At 41.4% G+C, this 22,933-nt stretch overlaps 1 protein-coding gene across 2 annotated transcripts in view; it reads left to right on the forward strand.

The window, feature by feature from the left end:
* LOC106611501 (ecto-NOX disulfide-thiol exchanger 2) overlaps positions 1–22,933 on the forward strand; it is a 273,741-nt gene that overhangs the window by 76,500 nt on the left and 174,308 nt on the right. The window contains exon 1 of one of the 2 annotated variants that reach the window (XM_014211767.2): positions 18,857–19,041. The exons of the other annotated variant lie outside the window; for it this stretch is intronic. The gene's annotated coding sequence lies outside the window, so the exon portion shown is untranslated. Of the gene's footprint in view, positions 1–18,856; positions 19,042–22,933 lie in introns of those variants that run through there. 2 annotated transcript variants of the gene reach the window in all.

Raw genomic sequence — 22,933 nt, forward strand, 5'->3', positions numbered from 1 at the left:
TCTGCAATTTCTTCTGAGGTCTTGGCTGATTTCTTTTGATTTTCCCATGATGTCAAGCAATGAGGCACTGAGTTTGAAGGTAGGCCTTGAAATACATCCACAGGTACACCTCCAATTGACTCAAATTTTGTCAATTAGTCTGTCAGAAGCTTCTAAAGCTATGACATAATTTTCTGGAATTTTCCAAGCTGTTTAAAGACACACTAAATTGACTGTATGTAAACTTCTGACCCACTGGAATTGTGATACAGTGAATTATAAGTGAAATAGTCTGTCTGTAAACAATTGTTGGAAAAATTACTTGTGTCATGCACACATTAGAGCTGTCCTAACCGACTTGCCAAAACTATAGTTTGTTAACAAGAAATTTGTGGGGTGGTTGAAAAACTAGTTTTAATGACTCCAACCTAAGTGTATGTAAACTTCCGACTTCAACTGCATATATATATAGAGTCATTACACATATATATATATACACACACACACATGCATATTTGCATTGTATCACATTATAGTGGGGAGTCAACTGTATACTCACCAACATGGGTTGGAAATGAAAAAATAAAAAGAGAATGACATTCAAGTGTCGATGAACCTAGCAAAGTTGGCTTTGAACCCAGCAAAGCTGGCTTTGCTTGCCAACCAGTCTGCCAGCTGGCCTGCTAACTAGCCTGCTAAGAAGACCAGCTAACCAACCATTTGTTCCACACCATGCGATACAACAGCCGCTTTCACGTTCTTGTTGATGAAATCGGCCGCTAAAGCCGGCTCCTCGAATCTGTGCGTGGAGCCGTCTGGTAAAGTCAGTCTCAGAACCGCAGGGTAGATGAGGCCGAACTTTATGCCCGGGCAGGTGCGTAGCTGACGCTTCACAGCTCCAAAGCTAGCCCGCTTCTTAGCCACAGCTGTGGTGTAGTCCGATTGAGATTGCGTCATCTGTGGATCTGTTGGGGTGGTTTGCGAATTGGAGTGGTTCTAGGGTATCCAGGAGGTTGCTGTTGATGTGAGCCATGACCAGCCTTTCAAAGCACTTCATGGTTACCAACGTGAGTGCTACGGGGCGGTAATCATTTAGGCAGGTTACCTTCGCCTTCCTTGGGCACGGGGACTATGGTGGTCTCTTGAAACATGTAGGTATTACAGAGTCAGTCAGGGAGAGGTTGAAAATGTCAGTGAAGACACTTGCCAGTGTCCATTCTGGAATGTTCTCATAGAATAGATGTTTCGGCTGTTGTCTGTATTCTCGTCCTAGGTTTACGAAATTTCTAGCTGCAGACTAATAATTTGTGTCTAGGATTTTCTCTTATTCTGCAGGACTCGATAGTCTCAGAGTCTAACCATTTCCAGCCGTGTAGCCAATGCTCTGAGTACACAATCCATCTGGCTCCGCGGCTTTGTGAATGTTGACCTGTTTAAAGGTGTTGCTCACATCACACAGTCATCCAGAACAGCTGGTGCTTTCATGCATGTTTCAGTGTTGCTTGCCTCGAAGTGAGCATAAAAGGCATTTAGCTCGTCTGGTCGGCTCGCGTCACTGGGCAGCTCGCGTCTGGGTTTCCCTTTATAGTCCGTAATGGTTTTCAAGCCCTGCCTCAGGTACCCAGAGAACCACTATTTCAAAGAATTAATTAACTCACTGGTGAGTATGGCTTTTCATCAGATCCTCTATTTAAAATATTTTAATATATGACCACTAGTGGGACATAACAAGAGCAACTGCAGTTTGTATCATGTTGTAGGTTTTATCTGAGTAAATTATGTGTGGTTGACAGATGTTTTTAGCTTTGTGAATCACTTTAGATTGATTGAGTTTGGATTTTTTTATACCTCATGTCCTCTCCGATCTGACATCTTTAGACAATATGCAATCGATACTGTGTCAGGGTTCAGGTTACCTTATTAATTCATTGTTTTCCTGAAAGTGAAACCTCCTTGCCTGTCTCCCTGATTTTTTTTGGAGGTAGGTCATTTGATTGTTTTAAACTCTCACTCCCTCTTAAACAATATGGTCCCACACAATCTCTTACATATGCACACATGCATTCACACACACACACTAATGAGGGATAAGCACCCACACTGTGACTAGAATCAAGATAGTGACTTGAATAACTTCTTTCACTTTTTGAAACCACGGGTTCAGTCCAGTCAACCAGCTTCCTTTACGACACATCCGCCCGTCTTCCCACTCACGTGGATTACATGGAGATTACTTTTAATTCGAATAAATGCTAACCATTTTCCACCGGAAATGGGGAAACAACATCACAGATGTGGAGGAAATCTAGGGTAGGCATTAGCTTTTCAAGCCTTCGTCAAAGGCAAGAAACATGCATTTTGTAAACAAATCAATGGAGTAAATAGACTGTGAAATCTACAGAGCAAAAAAAAAGTGTTTCTTCTATGAGCAGTAAACATGTTAATTCAAAGCGATGCGACATAATGGATTAGAGGCTGGAAAAGGAGAGGATGTATAGAAAAAAGTCAAGGGTGATGAATAATTGAGAACTCTGAAATGGTGTTACATATGAAAAGCTGGTTTTATGTGCCAGCTAGGCCTAAGCGTTATGCAATCCTGGAAGCTGTGTATTGGAAAGGAAGTTCCTAATCTTAAATGTTGAATGCAAATGGCTGTTAGTACATATTTTCTACTACTAATGCCAGTCTATTTTTGATTGTGTAATGTTCTAGTAACAGTTTTGACAAAACTCCATTGTGCTAGCTGGGCTGCTAGCCAGGATACCTATTGATTATTGAACTTCTCTAAATTAGTCTGGCAGCTTTTAATCAAAAACTGTCATAGCTTCCATGTCTTTCTGGCCTCCTCCACTACTATGATTTGAGAAAGCAATACAATTGAATGTGCCTAAAGCAAAAAATGTGGAAGATTACTCTGAGAGCTGTGTTTACCTCTGGATCTTCTCCAAACACAAATGTCTTACCAGCTGAGGGAAAGCGAGATGAATGAGAGAGAGAGTTGGGTATGTCTCTGAAAGGTTCACAGCTCAGCTGAGCCCAGTTCAGCTCGGTCTAAATCAGGACAGCATTTCCTGACCCAACAAAGCACTTGGCACTTCCAGCACCCACCTTTCCCTTAGATACTGTCACTGGCTATAGAGCGCCATGCCTCAATCCCCCAGCTGTTTTTAGACTGCTCATCATAAATTACCGCACCATCTGCCAAGGGGCGTTTGTCTTCTCCCAAAGGCACATGCTCCTTCCACCTCTCAAATTGGCCGACTACAGATCAGTAATACCGATTGGAGCAAGAAGAACTGGGCTTATTTGACAAATACTTCCCAGCTGATAAAGTGCGTATGAACAGTAGATAATGGACCATCAGTCAGTGATTTTCACTGTTAAAAAACCCTGCCACACAAGTCGACTTATACAGCCTGCCACTACCACTGTTGAATCCTGTCAAGCCAGCTGGGCTGTGAGGGGTTTGACTCCTCCATACCTCTCGGGTTCCTCTCTCATTAGCCAGCCAATCGGACCAGAGAGGCAGTTTGACATTAGCTGTAAACCCTCCGAAACAGACTGGAAATTGCTTCACTGACAATTAAACTGACAGTGAAGCTCTTTTCAGAGTAATTTCCATAACAGCATCTGTCTGTACCATAACGCTGACATATAACATGCTCCAATAAGGCAGGACATGCCCTCATGCCCAAGGTCTAGCTGTATGATAGCTTTATTGCTACATGCTCAGATAGATCATTCTATAACAGTGCAGTGTATGGGAGAGAGGGGGCAGATGGGAAATGGTGTTTCAGGCTGTGGTTATCCAGGGGAAGAAGGGATGTTAGATGTTTCAGCTTTTTGTCTTCATTGCCCTCTAATCTATGCAATTGGGAAGATTAGAGGAAGATTATGACACACACACACACACAGGGGTATCAGTAGGAGTTGATATGACCTTAGGCCCTATTCCCACTACGAGAGCTGGAGTCTGAGGAGCGGAGTGGGGAAATACATTTCAATTCACATTACATCCTTGTTGTTTTGTTGTGGCTGGCAATGCTCAAATTGACCGTAAATATCACAGTAGCCAGTAAGTACAAACGACACTGAATATAAATATAAATACAACATGCAACAATTTCAAATATTTTACTGAGTTACAGTTCATGTAAGGAAATCAGTCAATTGAAATTAATTAATTAGGCCCTAATCTATGGATTTCACATGATTGGGAATACAGATATGCATCTGTTGGTCACAGATACATTAAAAAAGTAGGGGTGTGGATCAGAAAACCAGTCAGTATCTGGTGACCACCGTCTTCCTCATGCAGCGCTACACATCTCATTCGCATAGAGTTGATCAGACTGATTGTGGCCCATTGTCTCACTCCTCTTCAATGGCTGTGCAAAGTTGCTGGATATTGGCGGGAACTGGAACACGCTGTCGTACACGTCGATCCAGAGCATCCCAAACATGCTCAATGTCTGAGTATACAGGCCATAGAAGAACTGAGACATTTTCAGCTTCCAGGAATTGTGTACAGATCCTTACGACATGGGGCCATGCATTATCATGCTGAAACATGAGGTGATGGCGGCGGATGAATGGCACAACAGTTGGCCTTACCATCATCGTATCTCTGTGCATTCAAATTGTCATTGATGAAATGCAATTGTGTTCGTTGTCCGTAGCTTATGCCTACCCATACCACAACCCCACTGTCATAATCAGCAAACCGCTCGCCATCTGCCCAGTACAGTTGAAACCGGGATTTGTCTGTGAAGAACACACTTTTCCAGTGTGCCAGTGGCCATCGAAGGTGAGCATTTTCCAACTGAAGTTGTTTACCAAGCCGAACTGCAATCAGGTCAAGACCCTGGGGAGAACAACGAGCAGGCAGATTAGCGTCCTTGAGACAGTTTCTGACAGTTTGTGCAGAAATTCTTTGGTTGTGCTAACCCACAGTTTCATCAGCTGTCCGGGTGGCTGGTCTCAGACGATCCCGCAGTTGAAGAAGCTGCGTGTGGAGGTCCTCGGTTGCCGTGGTTACACGTGGTCTGCAGTTGTGAGGCTGCAGACCAAATTCTCTAAAAGGGCTTATGGTAGAGAAATTAACATTCAATTCTGTGGCAACAGCTCTGGTGGACATACCTGCAGTCACCATGCCAATTGCATGCTCCCTCAAAACTTTACACATCTGTGGCATTGTGTTGTGTGACAAAATCTTTCATTTTAGAGTGGCTTTTATTGTCCCCAACACAAGGTGCACCTGTGTAATAATCATGCTGTTTAATCAGCTTCTTGATATGCCACACCTGTCAGGTAGATGGATTACCTTGGCGAAGGATAAATACTCACTCACGGGGATGTTTCATTTGAGAGAGATATGCTTTTTGTACCTCAACATTTCTGGAATATTTTATTTCTGCTCATGAAACTTACACTTTACATTTTTATTCCGTGTATTTAACAATCCTAGCAACTTTTCTTCTAAAACATATTACAATATTGTATAATGCAACCAAACCATATTACACTCTTGAATAATGCAACAATCCGCAAACATGTGCAGGCAATTAACGGTTTATTTCCTTGTCTGTATACATTAAATAAGCTGTCAATACACTGCTAACTCCTGCTAGTAACTAACAACATGCTTCATGATCAGGTAGCATTAGCATATCAATAATGAACCTTTACTCGACTTTTATATTCGTATGGAAGGGGTAACATTATCATACTGTCATTCATTTTTATAATACAGGTTACACAGCTAGGTAATGTTAGCCAGCAAGCTATCTAGCTAGCTAAACAAAATAATTGTTGCATCCTCACATAAATGTCCTGGCTGTAGCTAAGTGTTGATGTTTAGCTGAACCATAGCTAGATAGGAGCTTGTGCGCTTACACTAGCTACTGTATTAAAGTTACCTTAGAACAAACCAGGCTTCATTTGATCAATATCATGGAAGTCATCACATGAGGTAAAAGCTAATTGCCACTAAAAACGTTGATAATTCCCTGGGGAGTTGCTTCTTGCCTGGTCCTCAGTGGCTCAGTGCAATCAAGTAAAACAAATAACAATTGAGATTTAAAGCTATGGCGCTAATTTCTGAATGTAAAAGGCTGTTACTACAATTGCAGGTAAAAACAAATCTAAAACATAAGGAAAATGTCTAATTTCAGCTGTTTCAAAAACACTACTATTGATATTATGTTTTATTGTAAGATATTTGGCTCAATGAGACAATTCTGTTTACACTGCCCTGCTTAGAGAGGGGCAACTGTCAGGTGTGTCTTGCGCCACCTCCAGAGGGAGCGGTTGAGATATGACAAGTTTACATTGCAGTATACGTTAGCCAAGGGTATTTTTGTGAAAAGTCTAGTAAGTGTGAAGACCCTCTTAGTAGCTATGCGTTCTGTGGGAGCGCTATCAAACCTCACACACACCAACAGTGTTCCTGGTGAGCTGATGCTGGCCTTTTGACAGTAAAAGCTGATTAGACTGCAAAGAAAAGATTCATTAGTTTAGTTTAATGGAACTGAGACGAGTGGATGGGAGATTTAAATAAATTAACCTTCAGCGAATCCCTAGACCATGTAGAAATGACAGAGGGATCTGAGGTTGAATTCTCCCCTTGTCACTGATATAATTAATACTGATTACATTATTTTGGCACAGAGTCTGTCATTTAACCCTGGACACCAACCTGAACATGTTGGAGACATAGCAGGAGAGAGAGCTGGTGGAATGAACTGGCTTTAATGTTCTCCTCAGGAACCAACACAAGATAAACGAGTTTCTGACAGCTTAACAGTGACAACTTGCTCTCAGTCTGCTAACTGTTTCTTCGCTTGTTGATTAGTTTACTGACTTTGTCTTCTTTCCTCCTCATTTTCCTCTCCCTCTTCTACCATTTCAGTCACCCACCATTCACATTTGTGTGTGTGTGTGTGTGTGTGTGTGACTTAGAACGTTAAGCAGAAGGGGGTTTAGAAGAATGCACAACGATGTTCAAAGAATTTAGCATAATTTGAAAATGTCACATCTTCAGCCGTGAATAGATTACATTTTACCAGACCCCAGCAGGGGACATTTTTGTCATGTTTACCCCTCGCTGCATAGTATTAACCTTCATTAGTGTCTTCTTGTGAAATGTGGTTAATACCCTCTGTGGTTTGAGTTCATGCTATTAGTCATCTTCAATTTACATATTTGAGTTGTTGGCAAATATTTTAAATTTGACTTCCCACCTGATAGAACTCATTCTGAAGAGGTTCTGTTTTTTTATTTTACATTTCTCCGAAGTATCTGAGCAGAGGGCTCCATTTGGCTTTATACCTAAAGTGAAAAGTATTTTTTCTTGAGTGACTTGTACATCTCTTCTCCAATAATACCCTCCTTTTACTAAACATACAACAAAGAGACAGTCTCACCCCAGCAATCACATTCATCACGGCCTTCCTTTCTCTCAATACACGGCTCAGTTGCATAAAAGCTGCTATTGGCCTCTTATCAGAAACCAAACACTCTCCATAAAACACACTGTACAGAAAAGCAGGTAGAGTGGTTCCTGTGTTTGATTTAAGCCTATTTTCACACAAAGGTGCTAGCTTGATAAATCGACCGAACTGGCACAAGTGTTTGTGTGTGTGTGAGCATGCACGTGTGCATTTGTCTAAGAGATACTGAAGGAAAATGTGAGTGTAAGATACTGTTTATGTCCACGTATGTGTATTTAACATGTGTATTTGTGCCTATGTCTGTAACCAACAGATACCTGTCACCACAGACTACAGTGACACCACAGATTCAAGTGGCCAACTTAGTCAGTCCTCTCAAAGCCTAGGTGTCACACACACTTAACTGCACTCCACATAGAGACCCACTTTAACAGCTCACGATAAACACTCGCACAGTTCGCCAATCCCTACATCTCATCATTTACAGATGTAGGATCTTAATTATCACCCTGTTCTTACAGGATATGTAAACGTGTAGTGTATTCAAGGTTTAAAAAGGCTTCTAGTTTAACACTTCAAACTTGATTTGCCCTAAATAAAAATGTATCAACCCCTACAAAAATGTCCCTTAATTATAATCTACACAATAATTCAGATTTCCTGTTGCTGATGGATTATTTTCCTGCTGTGAGAAACTGCTTACATTTATTTTATCAAAGAAGCCTGTACTTTCTTAGTCAGTGGAATGCATGAAGTAAGAAGGAGAAACCCTGTAATCAGACCGGAGTCAGACCATCTTACATTGGATCCTGGTTGTTTAATACTTCTCAGTCAACACACAGGCCCTTACTTGCATCGTTTCTCTTTATAGTACAGTATATAGGCCTTGTCTCTGCAAGTGTGGGTGTGTGCATATGTGTGGTTTGTGTGTGGTCTGTGTGTGTGTAGTCTGGACTAATAGCTCCTTTCATGTCCTCACCAGACCAGAGGCAGGTGTAGACGGAGAGCCATTGATTGCTTTTTTCTTTTAGGTCCTACTCTTTTTTTTCTTTCTTTTTTTCATCCATAAAGAGACTGCTGGGATTGACCACAGGAAGCTGTGCCATCCTATCAACCAACAGTGTTTGTGCATCTGGGGCCAAAAGGCCTGATTGATTCATTAGAGGTTTTTCTCTGAAACGGAGCTCATGCGTCAATGCTTCACCGGATTGAGGCCTTTTGAAGCCTGTAGCTCAGGAACCAAAAACAATCCTTCAAACCAGCCTTTACGTTTTCCCTTGGAAAACAGTGCCAATTTGAAAAAGCACAATTAAGTTTGTTCAACCATTTACAGAATTTATGATTTGTGAAAAGAGAAGGAGGAATAACCTCTGAGAAAAAGGCTGAGATAATGAAATCTTGGTGCCTTTCACTTTGATTCACTGTGTATATAAATATGCTTCTCGCTGTTTGTTATCTATGCATAGTCACATCACTCCTACCTACAGTTGAAGTCAGAGGTTTACATACACCTTAGACAAATACATTTAAACTCAGTTATTCACAATTCCTGACATTTAATCCTAGTAAAAATTCCCTGTTTTAGGTCAGTCAGGATCACCACTTTATTTTAAGCATGTGAAATGTCAGAATAATAGTAGAGAGAATGATTTGTTTCAGATTTTTTTTCTTTCATCACATTCCCAGTGGGTCAGAAGTTTACATACACTCAATTAGTATTTGGTAGCGTTGCCTTTAAATTGTTTAACTTGGGTCAAACGTTTCGGGTAGCCTTCCACCAGCTTCCCACAATAAGCTGGGTGAATTTTGGCCCATTCCTCCTGACAGAGCTGGTGTAACTGAGTCAGGTTTGTAGGCCTCCTTGCTCGCACACGCTTTTTCAGATCTGCCCACAAATATTCTATAGGATTGAGGTCAGGGCTTTGTGATGGCCACTCCAACACTTTGACTTTGTTGTCCTTAAGCCGTTTTGCCACAACTTCGGAGTTTGCTTGGGGTCATTGTCCATTTGGAAGACCCATTTGCGTCCAAGCTTTAACTTCCTGACTGATATCTTGAGATGTTGCTTCAATATTTCCACATAATATTCCATATGCTTTCTATTTTGTGAAGTGCACCGGTCCCTCCTGCAGCAAAGCACACCCACAACATGATGCTGCCACCCCCATGCTTCACGGTTGGGATGGTGTTCTTCGGCTTGCAAGCATCCCCCTTTTTCCTCCAAACATAACAATGGTCATTATGTCCAAACAGTTCTATTTTTGTTTCATCAGACCTGAGAACATTTCTCCAAAAAGTACAATCTTTGTCCCCATGTGCAGTTGCAAACCGTAATCTGGCCTTTCAGGTTATGACGATATAGGACTCGTTTTACTGTGGACATAGATACATTTGTACCTGTTTCCTCCAGCATCTACACAAGGTCCTTTGCTGCTGTTCTGGGATTGATTTGCACTTTTCACACCGAAGTCCGTTTATCTCTAGGAGACAGAACGCGTCTCCTTCCTGAGCAGTATGACGGCTGCATGGTCCCATGATGTTTATACTTGCGTACTATTGTTTGTACAGATGAACATGGTTCCTTCAGACGTTTGGAAATTGCTCCCAAGGATGAACCAGATGTGAGAAATTCTCCCATTTTTTTCTGTGGACTTGGCTAATTTCTGTAGGTTTTCCCATGATGACCTTGAAATGCATCCACAGGTACACCTCCAATTGACTCAAATGATGTCAATTAGCCTATCAGAATCTTCTAAAGCCATGACATCATTTTCTAGAATTTTCCAAGTTGTTTAAAGGCACAGTCAACTTAGTGTATATAAACGTCTGACCCACTGGAATTGTGATACAGTGAATTATAAGTGAAGTAAACAATTGTTGGAAAAATTACTTGTGTCATGCACAAAGTAGATGTCCTTACCGACTTGCCAAAACTGTAGTTTGTTAACAAGAAATTTCTGGAGTGGTTGTAAAACTAGTTTTAATGACTCCAACCTAAGTATATGTAATCTTCCGACTTCATCTGTACATGTACATATTACCTCGACTAACCTGCACCCCCGCACATTGACTCGGTACCAATACCCCCTGTATCTAGCCTCGTTATTGTTATTTTATTGTTTAGTTTTTATTTTGTATTTTTTTACTTTACTTTATTTTGTAAATGTTTTCTTAACTCTATTTCTTGAACTTCATCGTTGGTTAAAGATTTGTAACTAAGAATTTCACGTTAAGGTTGTTCATGTGACAAATTAAATTTGATTTGATAAGGTGATGGCCTGAAGAGAGGAGAATTCTTTAGATGACTGGCATGCTTGTGCTTCCACGCTAAGCTGAATCAATTAGGCACCTTGTTGATTAATCTGCCCAGAGCATTCATCACTCCACATAGTCAGCTAATGTGCCAGAGATCATACTGGACGACCTAGGCTATGAATAGAGGTGCAGCTCTCTTCATTGTCCGACGGATCTCTTTGGGGCCTTTATCTAACTTTGACTCCCTGCCTTGTCAAGTACCTTGTGACTGGATTTCATCACCAGCATTCCAAGCATTAGAGGAACATCGCTGATGCACACAGCTAATTTTGGATCACTCAACTTGACGCGCCAATTGTCAGCACAGTGGACGTGGCCAGAGTCATGTCACTTGACCTTGAAAAATAACAGCAACCTCCCATTATTTATTTCCCAGCAGCGTCTACAGGGGAGGGAATAAAAGCAGTAGAATGTGACCTCGGTCCAACATCAGTAAAGAGCTTCTGGGTAGAGACTGACTCTTATCAGAAAGGAAGAGGCAAAGCGAGAGGATTTACACTGCCCAAAATCTGTCTGCGTTTGCATGGAGGTCTATGAGAGAGTGTCAAATTACGTGAGGCTTATTTTGATCAAATGTACGTTCTGTAATGTTTAGGCTGTTACATACAGTATGTACTGATATAAGTGGATGCATGTGGCAAAAACAACTTAGTTGTGCCTGTTGTGTATTTACCCTCTCATTTGCAAGAATGGTCCCACCTGATCTCACATCCTGTCACGTCCTGACCATAGTAAGATGTTATTTTCTATGGTAGAGTAGGTCAGGGCGTGACAGGGGGTGTTATGTGTTTTTCTATGTTTTGTATATCTATGTTTAGGTTCTAGTTTTCTATTTCTATGTTGTTTTTTGGGGGGATGATCTCCAATTAGATGCAGCTGATCCTCGTTGTCTCTAATTGGAGATCATACTTAAGTAGGATTTTTTTCCATCTGTGTTTGTGGGTAGTTTTCTGTTTAGTTATCTGTCACCTGACAGAACTGTTGGCCGTTTGGTTGTTATTTTGTCTTTAGTGTTCTGAGTTAAAATAAACATTCATCATGAGCAATCAACACGCTACGCTTTGGTCCCCTCTCTACGACAGCCGTTACACATCCTCCCACCTGCCTTCCACCTTTGAGGAAATGCGTTTTCATTGTTAGAAAGCTCACTTGACTATTTTGTCAATATAATAGAAAATCTTTGCCCTTATTTACTATCTGACAATCAAACAGGAAATCACTGTTCTCTGACCAGGGGCCAGCTGACTCAAATGTGACATTTTACACGACATAGTCAAACAGGGCAGTGTTGTAATCCACAATCATAGAAGTCACAGTGTGCTGGAACTTTGGCTTTGCTTTCACTGGTAAAGGGAATGACCCCTAAAAAGGTAGACTATTCTTCCAAATACTGTTGGTTTAGTTCAATCCTGTGGCCGACAAATCTGTTGGGTTGCTGGTCATCATACATTTTTTATTTAACTAGGCAAGTCAGTTAAGAACAAATTCTTATTTCCACTGATGGCCTACTCCGGCAAAACCCTAATCCGGATGACGCTGGGCCAATTGTGCACCGCCCTATGGGACTCTCAATCACGGCCGGATGTGATACAACCTGGATTTGAACCAGGGACTGTAGTGATGCCTCTTGCATTGAGATGCAGTGCCTTAGACCGCTGCGCCAATCAGGAGCAGCATCTTAGAAGCAATCCTTTGCCAATGTGACCTTTAGCAAGGCATTTAACCTCCAAGTAATAATTTAATGAAAACTGGAAACGTTGAGGGGCCGCGTGTTTTGTCATAGTGGAATGTACTTGAACTACCACTCAGAGACCAATGTTCTTCTGGTCTGAGGTGGAGAGTCTGAACCCCCTTCCTCTTGTCTCCTAATTAGACAACAGAAAATTGAATTGTTTTCATATTAAACCATCTTAGTCCCAACTTCTGTTGTCAAATCAGACATACTTTATTGGATAGGGTTAAAAAATGTGTTTCAGAGTTTGTCTTTCAGAGTTTGAGGGAGCGGAAACCTCTACAGTCATAATTAGTCTGATAAGTGGCTCTGTCAACCAGCCACAGCGTTTGATAAGACAAATCCATGGAGCTAAATGTGCAGAACACAGGTCTTTGGGGACAGACAGCTTTGACTTGGTAATGGAGTGTAAAACCTAAAAGAAAAGCAGAATAGTATTCATGAGGTTAGTACAGTGTTAATGCTGTATGTCACGTGTTCCTTCCTTTCTCTCTCTCATATGGATGAACAGGCTTTAACCTATCTGTTCACTTGTTCTTCATGCACTAGTAAGATGGATGGTCCGCTCCCTCACCTCATGCCACCCACATTGTTACCACACAAAAAAACACAGACGCAATATGTTTGGAACATCGATTCGCAATGAAATCCTAGAGTCGAATCACAATACATAGAAACGCAATACATATCTTATTGACCCCAACGTATCTGTCACGACTTCCGCCGAAGTCGGTCCCTCTCCTTGTTCATTCGGCGGTCGACATCACCGGCTTTCTAGCCTTTGCCAATCCACTTTTCATTTTCCATTTGTTTTGTCTTTGTTTTCTACACACCTGGTTTCTATTCCCCAATTACATGTTCATTATTTAACCCTCTGTTTCCCCCATGTTTGTGTGCGTGTTTGTATATAATGTTCAGGTTGTTACTTGTTGGCTGGTATGGTTTGCCGGGTTCGTTATTACGCTCGTTATTTACAAGTGACCGGTATTTTCACGCACCTTTAGTATGTGTTTTATACTGGTGCTGTTCGTGGAATAAATGACCTTGTACACTCATCTCTGCTCTCCTGCGCCTGATTCCATGCACCAGTTACCCACAGCCTGACAGTATCGTGATAATATCATATCGTGAGGTCCCAGGAATTCCCAGCCCTAGAAACCACCTATATATCTCGGCCAGTTCAGTTCTGTATTTAATAGGAAAATACTGGTCTTGTCTATTTGTCTCTATAGGTTTACAGCCTTTCTTATCTGGTTTTAGCTATAAAAGCTCAGGTTTGATCTAACATTCCTCACACACATGGGAAATTTCACAGTGGTCTGTCTGTCCACTCAGGTGTTTCTGGGTGTTAACTCAATTTAGCTGGATGTTGTGTTGACCAGAGTGCCAACTATGAACACACTCTACATGTCTGCCACATACACTCCAGCTGGCAGACACTACCTGCCACACACACTCTTCCTACCACACATACAGTACTAGCCTGTCTGCTATCTCTTGCCTAAGCTCTCTTTTTTTCCTCTCTGACAGTGGCACACTCTACCTTTCTCTCCCTCTTTCTCTCTGTCTCGGTCAGCATCTCTCACTCTCTCTGCCTCTCTTTTTCTCTATCTCTCCTGCTGGTATTTGTCAGTGCTATTATCCTGTCTCATTTCTCCAGCTGAGAGTGCTGCAGCCTTTTTCCTCAGGCTGTAATCACAGAGTAGCTCTGAACCGTCTCAGAGACACAGCCTGCAGCCCTCCACCCCTCCCCTCACAGGGTCCTCTGTGCAGGGAGGAACCTGCAGAATGACACTGAAGGAGAGAGAAGTGAAAAACCTTACCTGCCCTTTGATATTTGTGTGTGCAGGGAAGCAGTGTTGTTCCCAGCATCCCAAATGCTCTCTTGTAGTTACAGATAGTCTTAGCAGATTATTGACCGTGTTAGAAATAGCATTGGGTATAATTTTCACTAGGGACATTAGCGATAGCATCGGACAAGTTAAAAAAAAAATGTGTTTGATTCAGTAGTTCAGAGATGTTGGGCTATTAGATGGCCTTTTAATGTTTTACAGCTTTGTTGCTGGTCTACTCTCTACCATCTCACATTACTCTTTCCCCCTGACTGGTTGTGTCTGCATTATGTATCTTGTACATTGTCCTATTAATACCGCCTTCATATTTGTCCTCTACGTATATCCTCTCTATATCCTCTGTGTAGCCTATCCTTCCTGTCTGTGTACCCTTTGCCTGCTCACTGTAGTCCTCTTAAGTCAGTATTTCCTCCTGCTTCTAATTCCTGGTTCCTCCCTCCAGCCCACCATACATTTTTGTATTTGTTTTATTTCACCTTTATTTAACCAGGTAGGCCAGTTGAGAACAAGTTCTCATTTACAACTGCGACCTGGCCAAGATGAAGCAAAGAAGCTCCTCTCATTCCTGCTGCCCAGACCCACATCCCCTGACTTCCTATTTACCTTGTGTTATTTATTGTCTCCGTTGGCCTTGGGACTGATACTTCCCCCTCTTCTCCTCGTAGCGTGAGCTGTGGTTATGGCCAGATAGTTTTTCCCAAACAGACCATCCACCAGTGTCCGTGTGGGGTAGAGGGTAGTGACTCAGCAATTCTCCAGGGTCACCAGAGCACAAAGAGGCTGTGTGTGTGTGCATGTGCACATGCGTGTGTGGTAGAGGCGTGTGTGTGCCTGTGCATGTGTGGTGGCCACGTGTTACCACAACACAGAGAGACCTACAGCACAGTAGAGAGAGAGAGACCAGGCAGTGACTCAGCCTCAATAGCCAATATACAGTGCATTCGGTGTAGGCCGTTATTGTTTTGTTTTGAACAAAATACCTGGAGGAGCAGGGAGAGAGAGAGTGGTTAGTGAAGCAGTTTTAAATACCCTGAGCCCAGGTGGCTCCAATCACTAACGACCCTCCTGCAGAGGAGGGGCCATGACACTAGTTAAATAAATGTTAAATACAATTTTAAAAAATCGGAAAGTATTCAGACCCCTTTGCTTTTTCCACATTTTGTTACGTTTCTGCCTTATTCTAAAAATGATTAAATTACCTTTTTTCCTCATCAATCAACACACAATACCCCATAATGATAAAGTGAGAACCGTTTTTTAAAAATGTTAGAAAATGTTAGAAAAATAAATAACAAAAATACCTTATTTCCATAAGTATTCAGACCCTTTGCTATGAGACTCGAAATTGAGCTCAGATGCATACTGTTCATCCATTGATCAGGCGCATCCATTGATCATCCTTGAGATATTTCTACAACTTGATTGGAGTCCACCTGTGGTAAATTCAATTAATTGAACATGATTTTGAAAGGCACACACCTGTCTACAGTGCTTTCGGAAAGTATTCAGACCCTTTGACTTTTACAACATTTTGTTACGTTACAGCCTTATTTTAAAATGGATTAAATAGTTTTTTCCCCTCATCAATCTACACACAATGCCCATAATTACAAAGAAAAACGTTTTTTTTTATGGAAGAATTTTGGAACCTAGAGCTGGCTGCCTGGCAAGACTGAGCAATTTGGGGAGAAGGGCTTTGGTTAGGGAGGCGACCAAGAAACCGATGGTCACTTTGACAGAGCTCCAGAGTTCCTCTGAGGAGATGGGAGAACCTTCCAGAAGGAAAACCATTTCTGCAGCACTCCACCAATCAGGCCATTATGGTAGAGTGACCAGATGGAAGCCACTCCTCAGTAAAAGGCACAAGGCAGCTCACTTGGAGTTTGCCAAAAGGCACCTAAAGGACTCCAACCATGAGAAACAAGATTGGTCTGATGAAACCAAGATTGAACTCTTTGGCCTGAATGCCAAGTGTCATGTCTGGAGGAAATGTGGCACCATCCCAACGGTGAAGCATGGCGTTGGCAGCATCATGCTGTGGGGATGTTTTTCAGCAGCAGGGACTGGGAAACTAGTCAGGATCAAGGGAAAGATGAACGGAGCAAAGTACAGAGAGATCCTTGATGATAACCTGCTCCAGAGTGCTCAGGACTTCAGACTGGGGCGACGGTTCACCTTCAAACAGGACAACGACCGTAAGCACACAGCCAAGACAATGCAGGAGTGGCTTCAGGACAAGTCTCTGAATGGTCCTTGAGTGGCCCAGCCAGAACCCGGACTTGAACCCGATTGAACATCTCTGGAGAGACCTGAAAATAGCTGTGCAGCGACGCTCCGCATCCAACCTGACAGAGCTTGGGAGGATCTGCAGAACATAATGGGAGAAACTCCCCAAGTACAGGTGTGCCAAGCTTGTAGCGTCATACCCAAGAAGACTTAAGGCTGTAATCGCTGCCAAAGGTGCTTAAACAAAGTACTGAGTAAAGGGTCAGAATACTTATGAAATTGTGATATTTCAGATTTTTTTATTCTTATTAATTTGTTTAAATAAAAAAAATAAAAAGGTTTTGCTTTGTCATTGTGGGGTATTGTGTGTAGATTGATCATGGAAAAAACGATGTAATCCTTTTTGAGAATAAGGCTGTAACGTTACAAAATGAGGAATCAAGGGGTCTGAATACTTTCAAAATGCAATTTACCTCAAAGAGGCCATAAATGTATCTGGTTGGCCACTTTCCTTCAATTGTTCTGTTTATCCTGTCTCTCTCTATCTAGATCTCTTTTTCTCTGTATTTCCCCATCTCCTTTTATTTCCTCTTGAACCTCTTAAACTCTGAGAATGAAAATCTGGCTTTATTAAACTTTTACACTTACAGTGAAACTCTAGTGTGTTTATAGGATGAACTGGAGCGTTTGACATCTGGGATAATTTTGTGGACTGTTTTCTGGGAGAAAGGGGAAGAGAGAGTCTGCCAGATGGAGGCTGACAGACAGAGCAGAGAGAGGTAGGGAGATGGAGGGTGTGTGGGTGGATTTGTAAGCAGTGAGCACTCGGTGTGCTGTGTGATGTCCCACAAACAGACAAACAGACAGTCAGTCGAGGAGAGTTCCATCACTGATGGAGCCCACTTCCTTTTCATTCGATAAAACATTTGACTTTCTACATAATGTTTACAGGGCAGATTTCCCTGCTCATTTCCCTTGGTTTGAGGGAAGGCAATTCTGTGCTTTTCTTCAACAGTTTGTCCTCTGTCTATTAGCCTGTTGTTTACCCATCTTCTCTCTTCATGTGAAAAGCCCTGATGACACAGAGAGAGAACGGGATGGTTGGTTCTCATTGTGATGGAAATGTGGTTAAATAAAGAACACAACACAGAGAGAGCAAAACAGGAAGGAGAGACTGAGAGAAAAAAAAAGAGGGAGAGAAGTAAACAGATGGAAGAAGGGCCTGATGTGGAGAGGTTCTATCAAGCTTTCTCTAATAGAAAAGGGGGTAGAAGGCCCATCATTTGAACGGAGTGAGACCTTTCAAATCTCACTGTAAACACATTAAGGATGGTTTTGTGTTGTGGAGAAGAGCTAGAGAAACTTTCATAAAAATGCTGCTACCCATAATTGTATGAGTCCGTTGGTAGCTTTCTGAGCCCCCGATGCAGGATGGAAAGAGATAAATACATAGAGGGAGAGAAAGAGAGCTTTCTCTTTCCATGCTGAAAGACTGCCTGATCATTTACACTCACTTCACAGCTCCAAGTGATGTGATCTACATGGTTCACTACTTCACCAGTCTGTACTTAATTGGTACTCAACTTATGGCCATCAAAAATGTATGTGATGCAACACATAGGCCTGCTGTACTTCCATGTTCAGTGCTTCAGCAGAAGTTCAGAAAATCACTTTACCACATGTTTTCAGGACTTTAACAGTATGGGGCTGTGGTTTGTATTTTGTCTGAAGCTTGTCCCTGTGTGTCCTGCTTACAGCTGCGGTCACTTGCTTGTCCCGAGCACTTAAAAACACACAAAGATGATTAGTAATACCTAATTCTTCATATGGTTGGAAGCCAGTGACCAATTCTCTTCCTCAGCTCATCCTCTGTACCCTGAAACACGTTTTTGTTTCAAAGACCATATAATGCCTCCATTCACCATAACATAAGCTTTGGGCGTGAGCGTTCACAATCAAGCGTTCATGCTCTTAATCAATAACCATAGCAGAGTGGAAATTCTCTAGAAATTATTCTAGTAAATGATGCACATGAACACACACACATCAAGTAATTGAAGGATATTAGGGATCTGATGGTGTCCTGCATGATATGTCTGTCTTCTGAGCCCTGTGTGTTTCTACTCAGGGGATGCAACCGGTTCAGGGAATAGAACTGAAAACGGAACTAAACAGAAACGGAACCCGAAAACGAAAGTGATCCGTACTGTTCCGGAACAAAACCGTTATATTAAATGCATGGAAAACCTGTCCCACAAAAAAATGCAACAGAGTGCTTATGCAAAGCCCTCACTCTGTCACTCAGAAATGTATTCCAGCGTCTGCCTGCAAGCTGAAAATCTTTGCCAGTGCGTGTTTAGGCTATCTGATAAGGAGAGAGGTTTTTAATTAGCTAGCGAAGAATGGACTAACTTTTACAATGATCGTTAATGATACTATAGGCCTAGTTATCACTTTTCACGTTGAATTTATTAACTACAAAAAGGTAAGACGTGTTTTTAATTCTGGTGCCGCTCTGAACACACAAGCTTGTTATCTAGTTAGCTCAAAGGACATTTAAGGTCTTTCATGGAAGCTGCTCCTCCTAGGTATAATTCTGTAGACCTAATTCAGAACAGGGTCTGGGAGAGACAAGGCCTATGCTCATGAAAAATGCATCACTTCTCTAGGTTTACACTTGTTTTGCTAGGCCTTGTTGTAGTCAGAAAACGGAATCTCTGAAGATGGAGAATAGCAAACTTGTCTTTAACAGAGAGTCCATCTCTGCTCTGCAGTAGAAACGGGTTGGAACCGAGATTAATTCCGACAAGCAAAATAAAGTTCTGAACTGGTTTCAACCCCCAAATAAGTATCAGTTTATATCGTTCCTCTTCGTTCCTTTTTCGTCCTGTGAACAGTTTTTTACATTTAGTTCATTAAATGACTTCCCCAATCAGTGCACATAGAGCAGGCAAGCTTGTTGTTTACATGTGTGATGGACAGAAAAGTGTAGCCTATGGTGCAAGATGTGACTGAACTTTTATGTGTGTGGAGAGAGCGAGAGAGGTTTGAGGAACAGGCTTAAAGCGCTAGGCATTTTGTTATGACATGCATTATCTGAATTATAAATAACACAAATCCAATTTTGGAATTGGAAATCACTGATATATTAGGCTCGGAACACAATTGAATGTGTTTGTTTCCTGGGATTTTGGGGCAATATTCACATTGTTATTGTTTCGATAATTTATCAGCCTCTACTCTCCTTATTGCTTTATCCTTTGGAAGACGCTATCGGTCAGAAAAATAGAAGGACTGGTTTTGGAAAAGGATTGTCTGCTTGTAGCTGTTGGACAGATTGGCCCATTTCTATATCAGCGCCTGCACTCACTTTAGATAATTTAATATAATTATATTAAGAGTGTGTGTCGTAGGATCATAAGTAATGGTGGTCTTTGTGTTTTAATCCTGTCTTTGTTCTTCTCAGGACAGAAATATGCTGGGATGGAAATTAAACTTCTGGATTAGTTTGGAGATGCTACCTAGTGTCCTCACTGTCTAAAGACCAGTGGCTTCAATTATAAACTGTGCGTACGTACAAAATATACCCCAAAATGTGCGTGCACCAGTTTTCATGAAAAAGTGAGAATTTTTTTATACTTGAGTGTGCTCACATCCCCACAAACTTTAGACTATACGTACGCACATCTGCTATTGGTTGAAATATTGTATCGCAAGCTGGCAAGTAAACATTTTGTGCAAGTGATGACTCACTTATTCATTAAAACTGAAAACATAAACAAAAATGCAGCCATTTGCCATAGTAAAAAGAGCAAAAATCTATGCATTTTATTTTTTGAATCTAAAATAGTTAGACGTAGGAATCTATTTCCTATTTATTTAACTTCTCTAGGGCCAGTGGGACGATTTCGTCCCACCTACGTAACAGCCAGTGGAATCCCGTGGCGCGTTATTCAAATACCTTAGAAATGCTATTACATCAATTTCTCAAACATATGACTATTTTACAGCTATTTAAAGACAAGACTCTCGTTAATCTAACCACACTGTCCGATTTCAAAAAAGCTTTACAACGAAAGCAAAACATTAGATTATGTCAGCAGAGTAGCCAGCCAGAAATAATCAGACAACCATTTTTCAAGCTAGCATATAATGTCACAAAAAGCCAAACTACAGCTAAATGCAGTACTAACCTTTGATGATCTTCATCAGATGACAATCTTAGGACATTATGTTATACAATACATGCATGTTTTGTTCAATCAAGTTCATATTTATATCAAAAACCAGCTTTTTACATTAGCATGTGACGTTCAGAACTAGCATACCCCCCGCAAACTTCCGGTGAATTTACTAAATTACTCACGATAAACGTTAACAAAAAACACAACAATTATTTTAAGAATTACAGAACTCCTCTATGCACTCGCTATGTCCGATTTTAAAATAGCTTTTCGGTGAAAGAATATTGCAAAATGTGCTAAGTAGATAGCCCGGCATCACAGGGCTAGCTATTTAGACACCCACCAAGTTTAGCCCTCACCAAAGTCAGATTTACTATAAGAAAAATGTTATTACCTTTGCTGTTCTTCGTCAGAATGCACTTCAAGGACTTCTACTTCAATAACAAATGTTGGTTTGGTTCAAAATAATCCATAGTTATATCCAAATAGCGGCGTTTTGTTCGTGCGTTCAAGACACTATCCGAAAGGGTAAAGAAGGGTGACGCGCCCGACGTGTTTCGTGACAAAAAAATTCTAAATATTCCATTACCGTACTTCGAAGCATGTCAACCGCTGTTTAAAATCAATTTTTATGCCATTTTTCTCGTAAAAAAGCGATAATATTCTGACCGGGAATCTGTGTTTTAGTACAAAGAGAGAGAAAATAAAAACATTTGGTCGCCTCGTGCACGCGCCTCAGTCTCATTGTCCTCTGATAGACCACTTACCAAAGGCGCTAATGTTTTTCAGCCAGGGGCTGGAATTACATCATTCAGCTTTTTCCCGGGTTCTGAGAGCCTATGGGAGCCGTAGGAAGTGTCACGTTACAGCAAAGATCCTCAGTTTTCAATAAAGAGAGTCAAGAAGAACAAGAACTTGTCAGACAGGCCACTTCCTGTAAGGAATCTTCTCAGGTTTTTGCCTGCCATATGAGTTCTGTTATACTCACAGACATTCAAACAGTTTTATTGGCTTTGTTTTCTATCCAAAGCCAATAATTATATGCATATTCTAGTTTCTGGGCAGTAGTAATAACCAGATTAAATCGGATACGTTTTTTTATCCGGCCGTGTAAATACTGCCCCCTAGCCCTAACAGGTTAATTGTCCTAACCATTGCAGAATACATACTTCACCTTTTCTGGCTGTGATGGGTGCATATTCCCCAAATAGCCATACAACAAATGACCATGTGCATCTCTCATTTAATTGGACCTATAGCCATGTCACTCTGAGAGAGTTCTAGAGTGCCTCCGGAAAGTATTCAGACCGATTAACTTTTTCCAAATTGTGTTACATTACAGGCTTATTTTTTTAAATACATTTTAGAATAAAAAATCCTCAGCAATCTACACACAATACCCCATAATGACACAGCGAAAACAGGGTTTTTAAAATTTTGCACATTTGTATATATATATATAACAAGTATACCTTATTTACATAAGTATTCAGACCCTTTGCTATAAGACTCAAAATTGAGCTCAGGTGCATCCTGTTTCCATTGATCATCCTTGAGATGTTTCAACAACCTAATTGGAGTCCAGCTGTGGTAAATTCAATTGATTAGACATTATTTGGAAAGGCACACACCTGTCTATATAAGGTCCCACAGTTGACAATGTCAGAGCAAAAACCAAGCCATCAGGTCGAAGGAATTGTCCAGAGAGCTCTGAGACAGGATTACGTCGATGCACAGATCTGGGGAATGGTACCAAAACATTTCTGCAGCATTGAAGGTCCCCAAGAACACAGTGACCTCCATCATTCTTAAATGGAAGAAGTTTGGAACCACCAATACTCTTCCTAGAGCTGGCTGCCCGGGTAAACTGAGGGGGAGAAGGGACAAGGGACAACCATCTCTGTAGCATTCTACCATTCAGGCCTTTATAGTAAAGTCACCAGACGGAAGCCACTCCTAGGTCAAATGCACATGACAGCCCGCTAGTAGTTTGCAAAAAAGGCACTTAATGGACTCTAAGACAATGAGAAATAGTCTGATGAAACCAAGATTGAACTCTTTGGTCTGAATGCCAAGCGTCACGTCTGGAGGAAACCTGGCAAATCTGGGAGGATGTTTTTCAGGGTCTGGGAGACTATTCAGGATCGAGGGAAAGATGAACGAAGCAAAGTACATAGACATCCTTGATGAAAA

Source organism: Salmo salar, chromosome ssa09 (assembly GCF_905237065.1).
Source record: "Salmo salar chromosome ssa09, Ssal_v3.1, whole genome shotgun sequence".
Taxonomy (NCBI): Eukaryota; Metazoa; Chordata; class Actinopteri; order Salmoniformes; family Salmonidae; genus Salmo; species Salmo salar.